The following is a 12,647-nucleotide window of genomic DNA, read 5'->3' on the forward strand; positions in this document are numbered from 1 at the left end:
TATGTTATGTGATTTTAATCTCCCCATACAGACTGGCTATCTTCATCCAGTATACCGTTACCTATTGAGCAATCCGTCATAGATGCTTTCCAGTGACATTCTCTCTCCCAGTTTGATCACATCACCCACCCATAAGAAGTTGGTAATACATAGACATTCTTCTCAGTAATTATGAAACGCAAACGATAACTTAATTGTCTGTGATACTCATTCCGTGTGCAAATCTGATCATTTCCTGTCACTTTTTCAATTAAAAGCTCTTTCCGTAAGAAAACTCCTAAACGTAAAATCTATAATTTTAAGAAAGCAAACTGGGACATGATTAATCGTGAATTATGCTCGATTAATTGGGCAAGTCCTAGATCCTAGAAACCTGATTCGACTTGAAGTTTAGTTAAAGACTGCATTAATAATTTAGTTTGATATACTATACCTAAAGTAATTATTAAATCAGAGTCCAACCCCCGAGGTCGATAGATGAACTTTTTTCTTCATGCCGTAAAAAGATAGACTCAAGCTAAATTTAAATTTTCTGTTCATATTTCTGATGAGTTAAAGTTTGTTACTAGCCGTCAAGATTTTAAGCGGCTCTCAATCACCAAAATAAAAGATAATCTTTAATAGTGAAGATCCAGCGCTTAATACTAAGAAGATATTGGTCACATGTTTATTATAAATTAACTCCTGCCCGTATTCCTAATTGTGTTAGTTATTCAATGACAGCTTCGGTATCAATCCCAAAGATCAAAGCTAACTTTTTCAATTCTTTCCTTTTTAACCTAGTTTTCGGATCCTTCACTTTATGCACTGACATCACCTATGTCATTGATGTTGATTTTGATATGGACTCGAACATCGATTTCGTAAGCCTCTTTCAAATAATAATTCAAATAAAGCCCAGGACCAATGCATACACGGTAAAATTCTAAGAAAATTGTTTCCGTAAGGATTAGCTTACCCACTACATCGCATTTTTCGTGGATCCTACAACAGCGCTACATTTCCACAATAATGGAAACTTTCAAATTGATGTCCCACTTATTTAAAAGTAAGAAAAGTTGAGTGTTGAAAACCTATAGACCAATAGTCCCTACTTGTTATCATGAAGATATTGAGCGCATTGTTTAAACGTAAACTGCTTTCTTAGACAATTCCCTTCTTGATCCCAGGCAGCATGGTTTTCTAATCACAAGTCATGCACAACCAATATGGTTGATTTAGTGCTAGCCTGGCAATTTGTCTCTTAACGAAAACATATCAATCATGTGTGTATTTTGATTTTGCTAAGGCATTTGATTCTGTTAAATCAGATATCCTTCTTCATAAGCTAAAGACCTATATAAACATTGAGTACACTCTCCAAATTTCTACCAATTACCTTCAAGCAGTACCAAAGAGTGTTGATTGTAATGAGATGTCCTCTACCCTCTCAGTTTAATTCTGTGTCCCCCAGGGCTCTATCCTTGTCCCTTACTTTTACTTATTGTATATCAATGAGATTCCTCTGGCCTTGTCGATAATACTGATATTGTTTGTAAGGCAGAATGATAAAAAAATCTGCGTAAAATACATTCATGCTTCTGATAATACCAATTTCAAAGGTGATATAACTATCGTCTCTGACTGGGCACGTATAAACAAATGCGATTCACCAGCAAAATGTAAAGTGCATATTGTTTCAGGTGAAAACCATCATTACTCCTACCATTCGCATATAAACTTGATGGCTCTCATTGTGTATGTAAGTTAGAAAAAGACTGGTGTCGAGTTACTCCTAAGCTCATTGTGAATAGTCAGTGCGTCAAATGTATACTAAGCCTGCCAACAACTGGTATGGTCAGAAGAGAATGCCATATTGTCATTGATTAGAAAGGAAACGTCGCCGGGCCGCTTTACCACTCCCCTGGTTCGTAGCCATTCGAAACGTGTTCCATAATCTGCGCCCTTGTAATAAAGCACATAGTGATAAATAAGAAAGTCTCCAAAAGAGAGCTATTAAATGATCTGTCTGAAGAGGGCCGCAGTTATCCACCGAGCAATATGTCAAAAGTGCAAGCTTTGGTCGACATTCTCCCCTTTGTCTCAAAAGTTGACTTGAATGATCTTATTTTTTCCCACAAAGTTTCTGAACAATTTAATTCCTTTATGGCTTCCTCACTATCTCACTTATATCAGGCACTTCTCGACTAAGACGTTCCAACCTCTACAGATCTGTCCTATTGTGTCCATCAATTTACTAATTAAGTCAGAAGTCACACACCTTATGTACCTCGAAAAAACCCACTGGAAAAATCATTTTTTACAGAACTCATGATACTGGAGGAATGGACTCCCTTTACAGGTAAGAACCGATTGTGTCTACAAGAGTTGTTCAAAGCTGAGGACACTAAGCATCTATGGAAATGTTTATTGGATAGTGAAACAACAGCCTAGCCAGTCTCTTTGCTCCCCAAAATATTATTATTTTTTGGTTATTAATTTTTTATCTACTTCCTATACATTCAACATCATATCACACTTCACCCATCACACCTGCACACATAATGATCCATGTATCAGACCTGTATCAAATGGTAGTCTGGAATTTGACGTAATGAAATACAATTTGACTATATATCCACAGTTTATTCACCAGGATTTGTTTGTTATTAAATAGATATTTCATAATTTTTGATTTAGATTATTACGATGTAATGAGTCCAAGTTACCTGCGGGACATAGTTCACTATTGTTTACCGTGTTGGTGCCCATCCATATTTACAGATGGGCATATTTGAACGATTCTATTTTATATACATCCCTATTGCTGTACTCGTAAAGTTTTGAAAAGTATTTAATAAAAAAAAAAAATATTAAAAACCGTCGACGAGTTCCAACCGCGCGCGTCCTGATAGTTATAAACCTACAATTCCAAAAGTATCCAATAATTTATAAAATGTAATAATGTATTGACATTAAATACAATCCAATGCAAAATATTTGTGATACAATTCATAAGTATGATACAAGTATTAAAACCATAGTGCAATTATGAAGATGATGTACTTTACATTCTCAGAAATATAAACCGCGCTTTATCATAAATCAGAAATAATGTCTTTTTTTTACCTCAACTCAAAATTTAACCGCGGACGATGCATGCGAGAAGTGCGACGACGTCAGACGTCTCCAACTTTATAGTCATTGATATAAGATACAAGCGCGAGCACAGAAATTTTGTCTCTGATTTGATAAATATGGTACCAAAATGCTCTAAGTTTGAATAATGCAAATTCACCGTGTAGCAAATAACGTCGAGGTTTTACAAGGATACAAGGATACAAGGATACAAAAGTGATAATTTATTTAATGAAGTTCACCATAGTTATAACTCTGAATAATTTAAGTTACCTCTTCTAAACATTTAACAAAAGTGTAGGATAAAATAGAAATGTTATATATAATGCTAGTTTCTATAAGTAAATCAAATTGTATGTGGTTCAAGCATGCATCGTGTATGTGGCCTCCTGTCAATGCAACGAGTTGTAAAAAGGACGAACAACATGTAATTTCTTGCATAAAATCATAAAGCTCCTAAAATATCAAATGATTTTGACAGGACAACTATTGTGATTGCAAAATTTTATGATTGAATTAACATTATAACATTTCAATCGGTACCTTGAATCTTGTTTATTCTGCAATGACATTTGATTCTGGAGAGTTTATCCAGAAAATCAATATTACAATCTGGATCACTACAAGAGACTGTAACCCTGCTACGTCCGAGTTCCGGGACTTCACTAACGCAGTAAAATGCATTATAAACTTGCCAATTTTTATTTGAAACACCTATTACATTTTTCGTGAGTTAAAACCGTGCAATGTATGAACTCGCTCATTCCAAACAGACACAATTTAATTCTGAGAGCACCACACATATCTAATAGTAATACGTGATAGCAATCTGACTTCTTGCTTCCCTGCCAAATTACCTAATTATATAGCAAATCTATTATGAGGGAGAGATAGAGGAAGAGTGATAGAGTACACACCTACACACACTTTAGTATTTGGTTCACAAAGATCCTATTAAACCAACTTACCACCGGGATCGATTTAAAAAAACCTCATCATTTGCTTCGTCAATTTTCTCGGCACTATACAGATAAAAACCAGCCCGTAACTCTTACCGTTTCTGATTAAGAATAATTTCCACACATGCAACATATCGAGAGACGACACACACCTGGTATTATTAGTATGATTTATGGTACATGATAATGGCATACCTAAATACCAAAAGTGTGCGAATTGATTGATTGTTGGATGTTAAAAATGTATTCTCATTTTCATTTATGATACATTTATACACTATCGAACCTCTGAATATAGAAAAGATATTATTCTTTGACTTATTATTGAACTAAATGCTTGCTTCAGTTTTCTTCTTTGCTTCAGGATAGGTACAATAGAAACAGAACCAACAGGGTAAAATCGTGTCATCATATTTTAGTGTACTCTTCAAAACACTATTACCATGTGTTACGCTCTAGATGATGGCAGGGATTAAAGTAAATCAGTTTCCTGTCAAAAACGATTTATAAACTCTCGAATAGTACTGTCAAACTAATTATTAATTCTAATTAAATTTACAGCAGCAATACAATAAAAAAGTCATTTATTATCAATAAATAATCAAAGATAATATCTTTTCTACTATCCCAGAGGTTCGATAGTGGTATACATGTCCATCAAAAAAGAAAATGAGAATACCTGTTTTTACACGACAACCAAGCAACAATTCGCACTCGACTTTGGTTTATATGCATAAATATATGTACATCTATCATACTAAAATCCCCAGGATGTGTGTCTGTCCTCTCTCTGTCCTGTGGCTGTGTGGAAATTAATTAATAATAAAAACTGTAAGAGTTAACGGGGCTGTTTTTATCTGTAATATGCCCGAAAAACTCTACGGCAAAGTTATGAAGGTTTTTTTAAATCGAATCGTGGTATGTGGTTTAATTGATCATTTGTTGAAACCAAATAGCTAAAGTGGGTGTATGTGTGTACGCTAACACTCTCCCATCTATCTCTCCCCTCTAATAGTATAGCTAAATAATTAGGTAAATTGGCGGGACCTACCAAGAGTCAAGATTGCCTATCAAGTATTACTATTAGAGTAATGAGTCTCACACTTAATTAAATTTGTGGTCTAGTTTGAATGAGCGAGTCAATACATTCGCACTGTTTAACTACGAAAATAAGAGCGTGGTTTCAAATAAAAATGGCGAAGATTATACTACTGCATTTTAACTTCGATAGTGAAGTCCCCGGGGACCCGGCCGTATGCACGGTTACACTCACTAGTAGTGAACATAATTGAAATATGAAATTTCTGGATAAATCTCCAGAATCAAATGTCAAGCAGAATTAAAAGATCAAGTCCGTGTGTAATTGAAATGGAAAATACAGTTTAAATTCAATCATAAAATATTTGCAATCACATAGTTGTCCTGTAAAATATTGATATCTATTAGATCAAATCATTTATTAAGCAAGAAATTACATGTTTTTCCGTCTTTACACTCTTGCAATGCACAGGAGCCCACATAACACGAGGCATGCATGCGAACCATACAAATTGATTTACTTAAAAGAAAATATCATTATATAATAACATTTCTAATATTATCCCTACACATTGTAAAGATTAGAAAGCGTGTAACTTAAATTATATCAGAATAATAACAATTGTGAATTCCAATAAAATAATTTATCACATTTGTATCCTTGTATGCCTTGTATCCTTGTACACCTCGACGTTATTTTGCTACACCGGTGGAATTGCATTATTCACTACTTAGAGGCAACTTTTGTACCAAATTATCAAAATCAGAGACAATTTCTGTTGCTCGCGCTTGTATCAATATAACACTGACAATAAAGATTGAGACTTCTGACGTCGTCACTTCGCATGCATGCGTCCTGCTGGATTAAATTTTAGTGAGGTAAAAAACTTATTACTGATTATTGAAAGAAGCGCGGTTTATATTTCCTGAGAATGCAGTACACTCCTCAAATTGCACATGTTTTAAATACTTTGTTTCAAACTTCATGAATTGATGAACCAATATTTAGCATTGTATTGTATTTAAAGTCATACACTGCATTTATCATTTTTAAAAATTTACTTGGGAATACTTTGGAATTTGTAGGTTTATAAACCTAATCAGGACGCGCGCGAGTTGGGACTCGTCGACGGTCCAGTTTTAAATATTTTTTTATTTAATAATACATTCAAATTTAACAGAGTACAGCAATAGATGAATATAAAATAGAATCGATCAAATCATTTGCCCCCATCTTGTTAAAATATTGATGGCAACAATCCAAACACGGTAAAACCCATAGTAACTATTCCCCCCGCATTAACTTGACCCATTACCCGAATATAAATCTAAATCCAACAAAGTAATGAAAAATATTTCATAACACACAAAGTCCATGTGAATAACTGTGATATATAGACAAAATTTGTATTTCAATACGTCAAATTCCAGACCATAGTACGGTCTGATATGTTCATTAATGTGTAGGTGTGCGGTGCAGTGTGAGTGATGTTAAAGTAAAGTGGAATGTAGATAAAAAAATTACATAAAAACAAATAACAATAATATGGAGCAAAGAGAACTTAAGGCCTAGGCTGTTGTTTCACTATCCAAATAAAACATTCCATAGATGCTTAGTGACCTAACTTTGAAAACACTTGTAGACACAAACGTATACTGAAAAGGGAGTCCAATTCCAGACAGTATTTGGATTTCTGTAAAAAATGATTTTGCAGTGGGCTATTTGAGGTACATCAGGTGAGTGAATTCTGACTTAACATAGTAAAATTGATGACACAATAAGACAGACTGTTCGAGGTGGCAACGTCCCATAGTGCGATAAGTGCCCTATAGTAAAAGTGAGATATGTGAGGCTGCCATACAGAATTAAATTGTTCAAACTTGTAGGAAAAAAATAAAGATCATTCACGTCACCCTTTTGAGACAATGGAGAATGGGCGAACAAAGCTGCACTTTTTGACATAATTGCTCAGAGAGATAACTGCGGCTCTCCTCAGACAGATCAATTTTAATACTCTCTTTTAGTGGACTATCTATTTCTCACTAAGATGTATTTATAACAAGGCGCCAGAATTATGGAACAATTTTCGAATTGGCTACGAGAACCAGGAGAGGTAAAGCGCCCGGCGACGTTTCTGATCAATGACAATATTGCCATCTCTTCTGACCATACCAAAGTTGTTGGCATGCTTAGTATAAATTCTGTCGCACTGACTATTCCAACAGAGCATAGTAGAAACATCGACACCAAGATCTATTTTCTCACTCGTACAACACAAGAGGAGAGCCAACAAGAATATATGCGAATTGAGGAGATAAAGATGGGTTTTCCTGAACAATAATCACTTACATTTTGCTGATGAATCCGCATTTTTCAAATGCCCCAGTCCAAGAGATATCTATATCCTTTTGAAATTGTTATTATCGAGAAATGAATGGATTTTTACGGCCATAATTTGTATCTCGCATTCAAAACAAAATCAGTATTATCCGAAAGGCCAAAGGACTATCATTGATAAACAATACACAAATTATGGGACCAAGGATAGACCCCCTGTGGACACCAGAATTAACTGAGAGGGTAGATGACATCTCATAACCAATTGAACACTCTTTGGTAACGGCTAGAAGGTAATTGGTGTAAGAAATTTGAAATTGTGACCATACAATGTTATATAATCCCTTTAAGCTTATGCAGAAATATCCATGATTTACAGAATCCAATGTGCCTTATCAAAACTATCACAATACACAACAGGGATTGATAATGGTTTCGTTAAGAGACAATACCCGAGGCTAATCATAAAAATCAAGCCATATTGGTTGTGCATCGACTTGTGCCTAGAAAACCATGCTGCCTGGATCAAGAAGAGGTACTTGTATCCAAAGAAAGCAGTTTTACGTTTAACAATGCCTCCAATAAACTTCCATGACTAAACAAGTAAGGATATGGGTCTATAGTTTTCAACCTACACATTTTCATTACCTTTCTATAAATATTGGGACTAAACCATTTGCAAGTTTCCATTCCTTGTGGAATGTTAACCGCTTTGTAGGATCCACGAAAAATGCTGTTAAGGGTAAGCAAAACCTACGGAACAAATTTTTTAGAATTTTACCGTGTATGCCATTCTGTCCCGGCTTTAATTTGAATTAATATTTGAAGCGAAGCTTACGAACATCCCGATGAACTAAGTCATATCAAATCAACATCATTGACATAGAGATGTCAGTGTCATAAAAGTGAAGGAATCCGAAACTGGTTATAAAAGAAAGAATTGAAAAGTTCAGCTTGATCTTTGGGATTGACCGAAGCTGTCCAAATAACTAACACATTAGAAAACAGGAGAGTTAGATTTATACTTAACATGTTACCAAAACATCTTAGTTAAAAGCTCTGGATCACACTATTAAAAGATTATCTCTTATTTGGCTGATGAGAGCCTCTTATAAACTTTACGGCTAGTAATCAAACTTTAACATCATCAGTAATAGATCCAGGAAATTTTAAATAGCTCTGAGTCAATCTTTTTCCGCATGAAAGTAAAAAAGTTCACTATCGAACCACGGGGGTAGGACTCGATAATAAATAAATTACTTTAGATATGTATATCAACTAAATTCTAATGCAGTCTTTAACAACTTCCAAGACGAACAATCTAGCATTTCTATACTTGCCAATTAATCGAGCCATAATTCACGATTATCATGTCCACCGTTGCTTTCTTAAAAATATAGATTTTACAGTTTAGGAGTTTTCTACGGAAAAGTGATCTTTTAATTGAAAAAGAGACAGTGAAAATGATCAATTTGCACACGAATGAGTAATCACAGACTAAAATCAATAATCGATGGTGTTACATAATTACTGAAAAATGTCTAATGAATTACCATTTTATGGGTGGGGTGATGAGTAACAACTGGGAAGAGAAAGATCACTGAAAAATCTATGAAGGATTTGCTCAATAGGTACGGTACTGTGAATGAAGATAAGCCATCTGTAAGGGGAGATTAAAACACCAATAACATAATTTTAGGGGAGTCTATCTATTTGAAACTAGCTTATCGAAAAAAACTAACTATACATCATGAATAGGTAACCCAGAGTTCCTAACTCTAGAACAAGTACAGAATACAATAATCTCTTTGTTTAGGAAAAGAAATTATTAACGGCAAGCAATTCTGGCACCTAGGCTACTGTATAGTCGGGTTTAGTTGCGTCGAGATCAGACCGAACAGCCAAAAGAACACACCAACCTCCATTTACCCTAAACTTTTTAGGGTTAATAGGATCTTGAGGATGAATCTTCTCGTGCGTACAGATGCGGAAGTTCCAATTGAGTGAAGACGGAACGATTTCCGTTGCAAGAAAATATATTTTTTAGAGCAAGTCCTCATTTAGGTCAATTATGTCTAGGCTGCCTCGTATGTTATGCAAAGGATTGACGTTCTGAAATCTTATATACATCATAAGGTGATGGAGGACTAGGTACTGAAAGAATGAACCTTGTGACATATTTGGTATAGGTAGACACAAAGGGAGTTGAGACCAGAATTAAGGCATAGAAGGATTAACAGAGTTTATCAACACAACGTAGCAGAGAGAAAACCCAAAGAATATATAAGATACTAGACGCCTGCGGCGGCAGGAATACTTTGACTCTAATCATCCTTACCAGAGAAGAACATTTCTTTAAACCATGAGAGAAATATTTTCAAAGAAAAGTTTGAAATGTGGGAGCAGCAAAAATGGTATAAAGATAACGTGGGCTGTCAGGAAGTTAGAGAGAATTAAAGTATTAGAATCTAGGTGAAACGGTGTTCATGGACCAACCGTGGAGAAGAAGAATTGGGAGAAAGTAATCATGATGAGAGAATAAGAGAAACATATGATTATTGAAATTGTAGTTGATGTTGGGGTGTATGAGACTTATATGTGGTAAATTCTGTTATTATAAACTTGATATAGTATAAAGTGCATTTCCTTGCCGTGTACTAGGCCTTTTTGCATGCAAAAAGACCTATATCTAAGTCTAAACGATTCATTGTCTCACAAATTGGAAAATGGACATGACGCGTAATGTACCTGAAATGGAAGGCATAAAATTGAGAAAAATATTAAAACAGAGATTGATTAGTTTTTTAATTTTAGCAACGTCCATAATCAAATATAAATGGAAGAAAAGATCAAAGCAATAAATTCCACAGAGAGATAATTTACAACCCTGTCAAACTGTGTTCGTTTACAACAAACTTAAGCCAAGTGACAGTAAAACCTACTCCTCTCATATTGAGATTGAAGCCAATCATGGTATAGAAGTTCATTACATGATCTAAAGTCTCGAGTTAAAAAGACTGAGAAACATCTAAACACTCAATTATTAAATTTAGGCATAATCTTTAAGTAGATTTTTAAATATCTATAACATTCTTTAGGCTATGTAGGAATATAACATTTCATAGGAAGACACATATGGATAATTATAATTTGCAGCGGAAAATAACTGCTTAGTGGTGTCAATTAATTCAGTGAGATACTTCTAAGAACTGAACCCCATACATATGAAATGGATGTAAATGACATTTGTACCAAACACTCATATAATTTTTTCAATATCGTCAGCTACTAGCATGCATGATTTTTATGAAAATTATGAATTTTTTCTTCAGTGATGTCGTCTAATTTTTGCACCATTTTTTTTATTTTTTTTTATCTTTTAGACTCATTTGAATTACGTACCTTCCCCGGACTCCCAACTATTTGTCACGTACGAATTTTGTCATTGACGTACAAACCAGGACAGTGTTTTTTTCTGCTCTTTTTCGGTTTTCTTGGAGTAATTCGTAGTAAAAGTTTTGTGTTGAGGTTGGTGGTGGCGGCATAGGAATTAGTAGTGCGGGCCAATCTGCTTCCATGGACTACATTTGTATCCTTTCTTCGTATCTGGCAGCTGAAAAGATAAGCTATACCGATCCCCTTAACTGAGCTCTCTGCACGAACATTGTGAAGACAATATTTCTGACACCCCGTTTTCATAAAATACAAACACAGTCCCTTTGGGGGTGATATAGCATTACGTTACAATCGCTTATCCCAATTTTCTGAATTATGTCGATGGTCCCTTCTCAGTTCCAAATAAACTACATAAATACCTTGCGACTGGTCAAGAGACACCTCGTCGTCGTTTGTGGAACCTAGTTATCACAAGAACCAGACTTGTTACCATGCATGCAAGGCATGATTAGCTTGCAGCCAAAACTTGGAGTTGATATCATGCATAAAGCTCTGAATCCCAGGATAATTAAAATATCGATTGCTTCCTTAGTCGTGGTTGTGACCATTTGAGAAAACCAACAAATTCTTCTCCATCCGAAGTGAGGCACTTGTGGCAGTTTTCACAGCAGTTTGCTTGGCCATAAGTGTTTCAAGTTCAGACATCAACGTGCCATGTTGAACAACTCTTGATTCTGAACAAATTCTGAATGCAACTCCAAGAAGTCCTCTGCAATTAACCAGATTTTCTCATAAATATCATGACATTCTTCAACACTGGCCTTGAGAGCTTTCAGCTCATTTAATGAACGAGTTTAAAAACCCATTTGGTAAAAGAATTCAGATCCATAGATGAGTGAGAATTAGGTAGGAGAAAATGGCGGTGAGGGAGAGAAATGGCGAAGTCAATACAGTATGCCCAGAAGTAGATGCGTTGCCGTAGATACAAACGGTCACGTCATAGTCTCTCTAGTCCTTTGACATTGGACACTAAAATTATTTGTTATATAGTAGTGTTTGAAAGTATTAAAAACTGAACAACAATTTTATACGAGATATCACTCGTATGACTTTAGAAAGAAGAACAAAAAGCCCAAAAATAATATTGTTTACCAGTATCACTTTTTTCTTCCGAAAAAACACAATTAATTGAATTGCGTGAAATATAGCTTTTGCGAAATATATAAATATTTTGCATGCTTCGCATCGTCAAGATTGTTGTTTTGCAACGAAAGAGTTGACTTCGTTGATCAATTTTTTGTTGGTAGTTTATAACCAACCAAGGACGCGCGCCGATTGGACTCGTCCACTGGTAATATTAAAATCAAATATTTTACAAGTAATCGCCCGTTAAATTTTTGTCGAAAATGGAAAACAAATTTTTATGGAAAACAAATTAAATTTTTGTAAATATTAATAAACAATCAAAACATAACAAACATAAAATAACGCCACGCGTTTGTTTGACTTGCCTCAGTAAGGTGAATTATTTACGCTGAAGGCCCTGCGCAGTTTACAGAACTTAAGCTGCACTCAGTCATTAGGACCTGTGACGCCAAAATTACTTTAAAGTTTCGAGAAATCATACATCCCTACGTGTTACTCATGCTTTTGATTATAAGAGTGCTGTTGTCAGTATTCATTCATTCAACCTTAAACGTTTAAATCTGTATATTTAGAAACTCACCTATTGATTTAAACAACGAAGCAGAACGTAAGCATTGGAACAATAAACCGCCTACATACCAAGGACCGCCCAG

The sequence above is a fragment of the Bolinopsis microptera genome, chromosome 12 (genome assembly GCF_026151205.1).
Source record: "Bolinopsis microptera isolate Bmic1 chromosome 12, MBARI_Bmic_1.0, whole genome shotgun sequence".
NCBI lineage: Eukaryota > Metazoa > Ctenophora > Tentaculata > Lobata > Bolinopsidae > Bolinopsis > Bolinopsis microptera.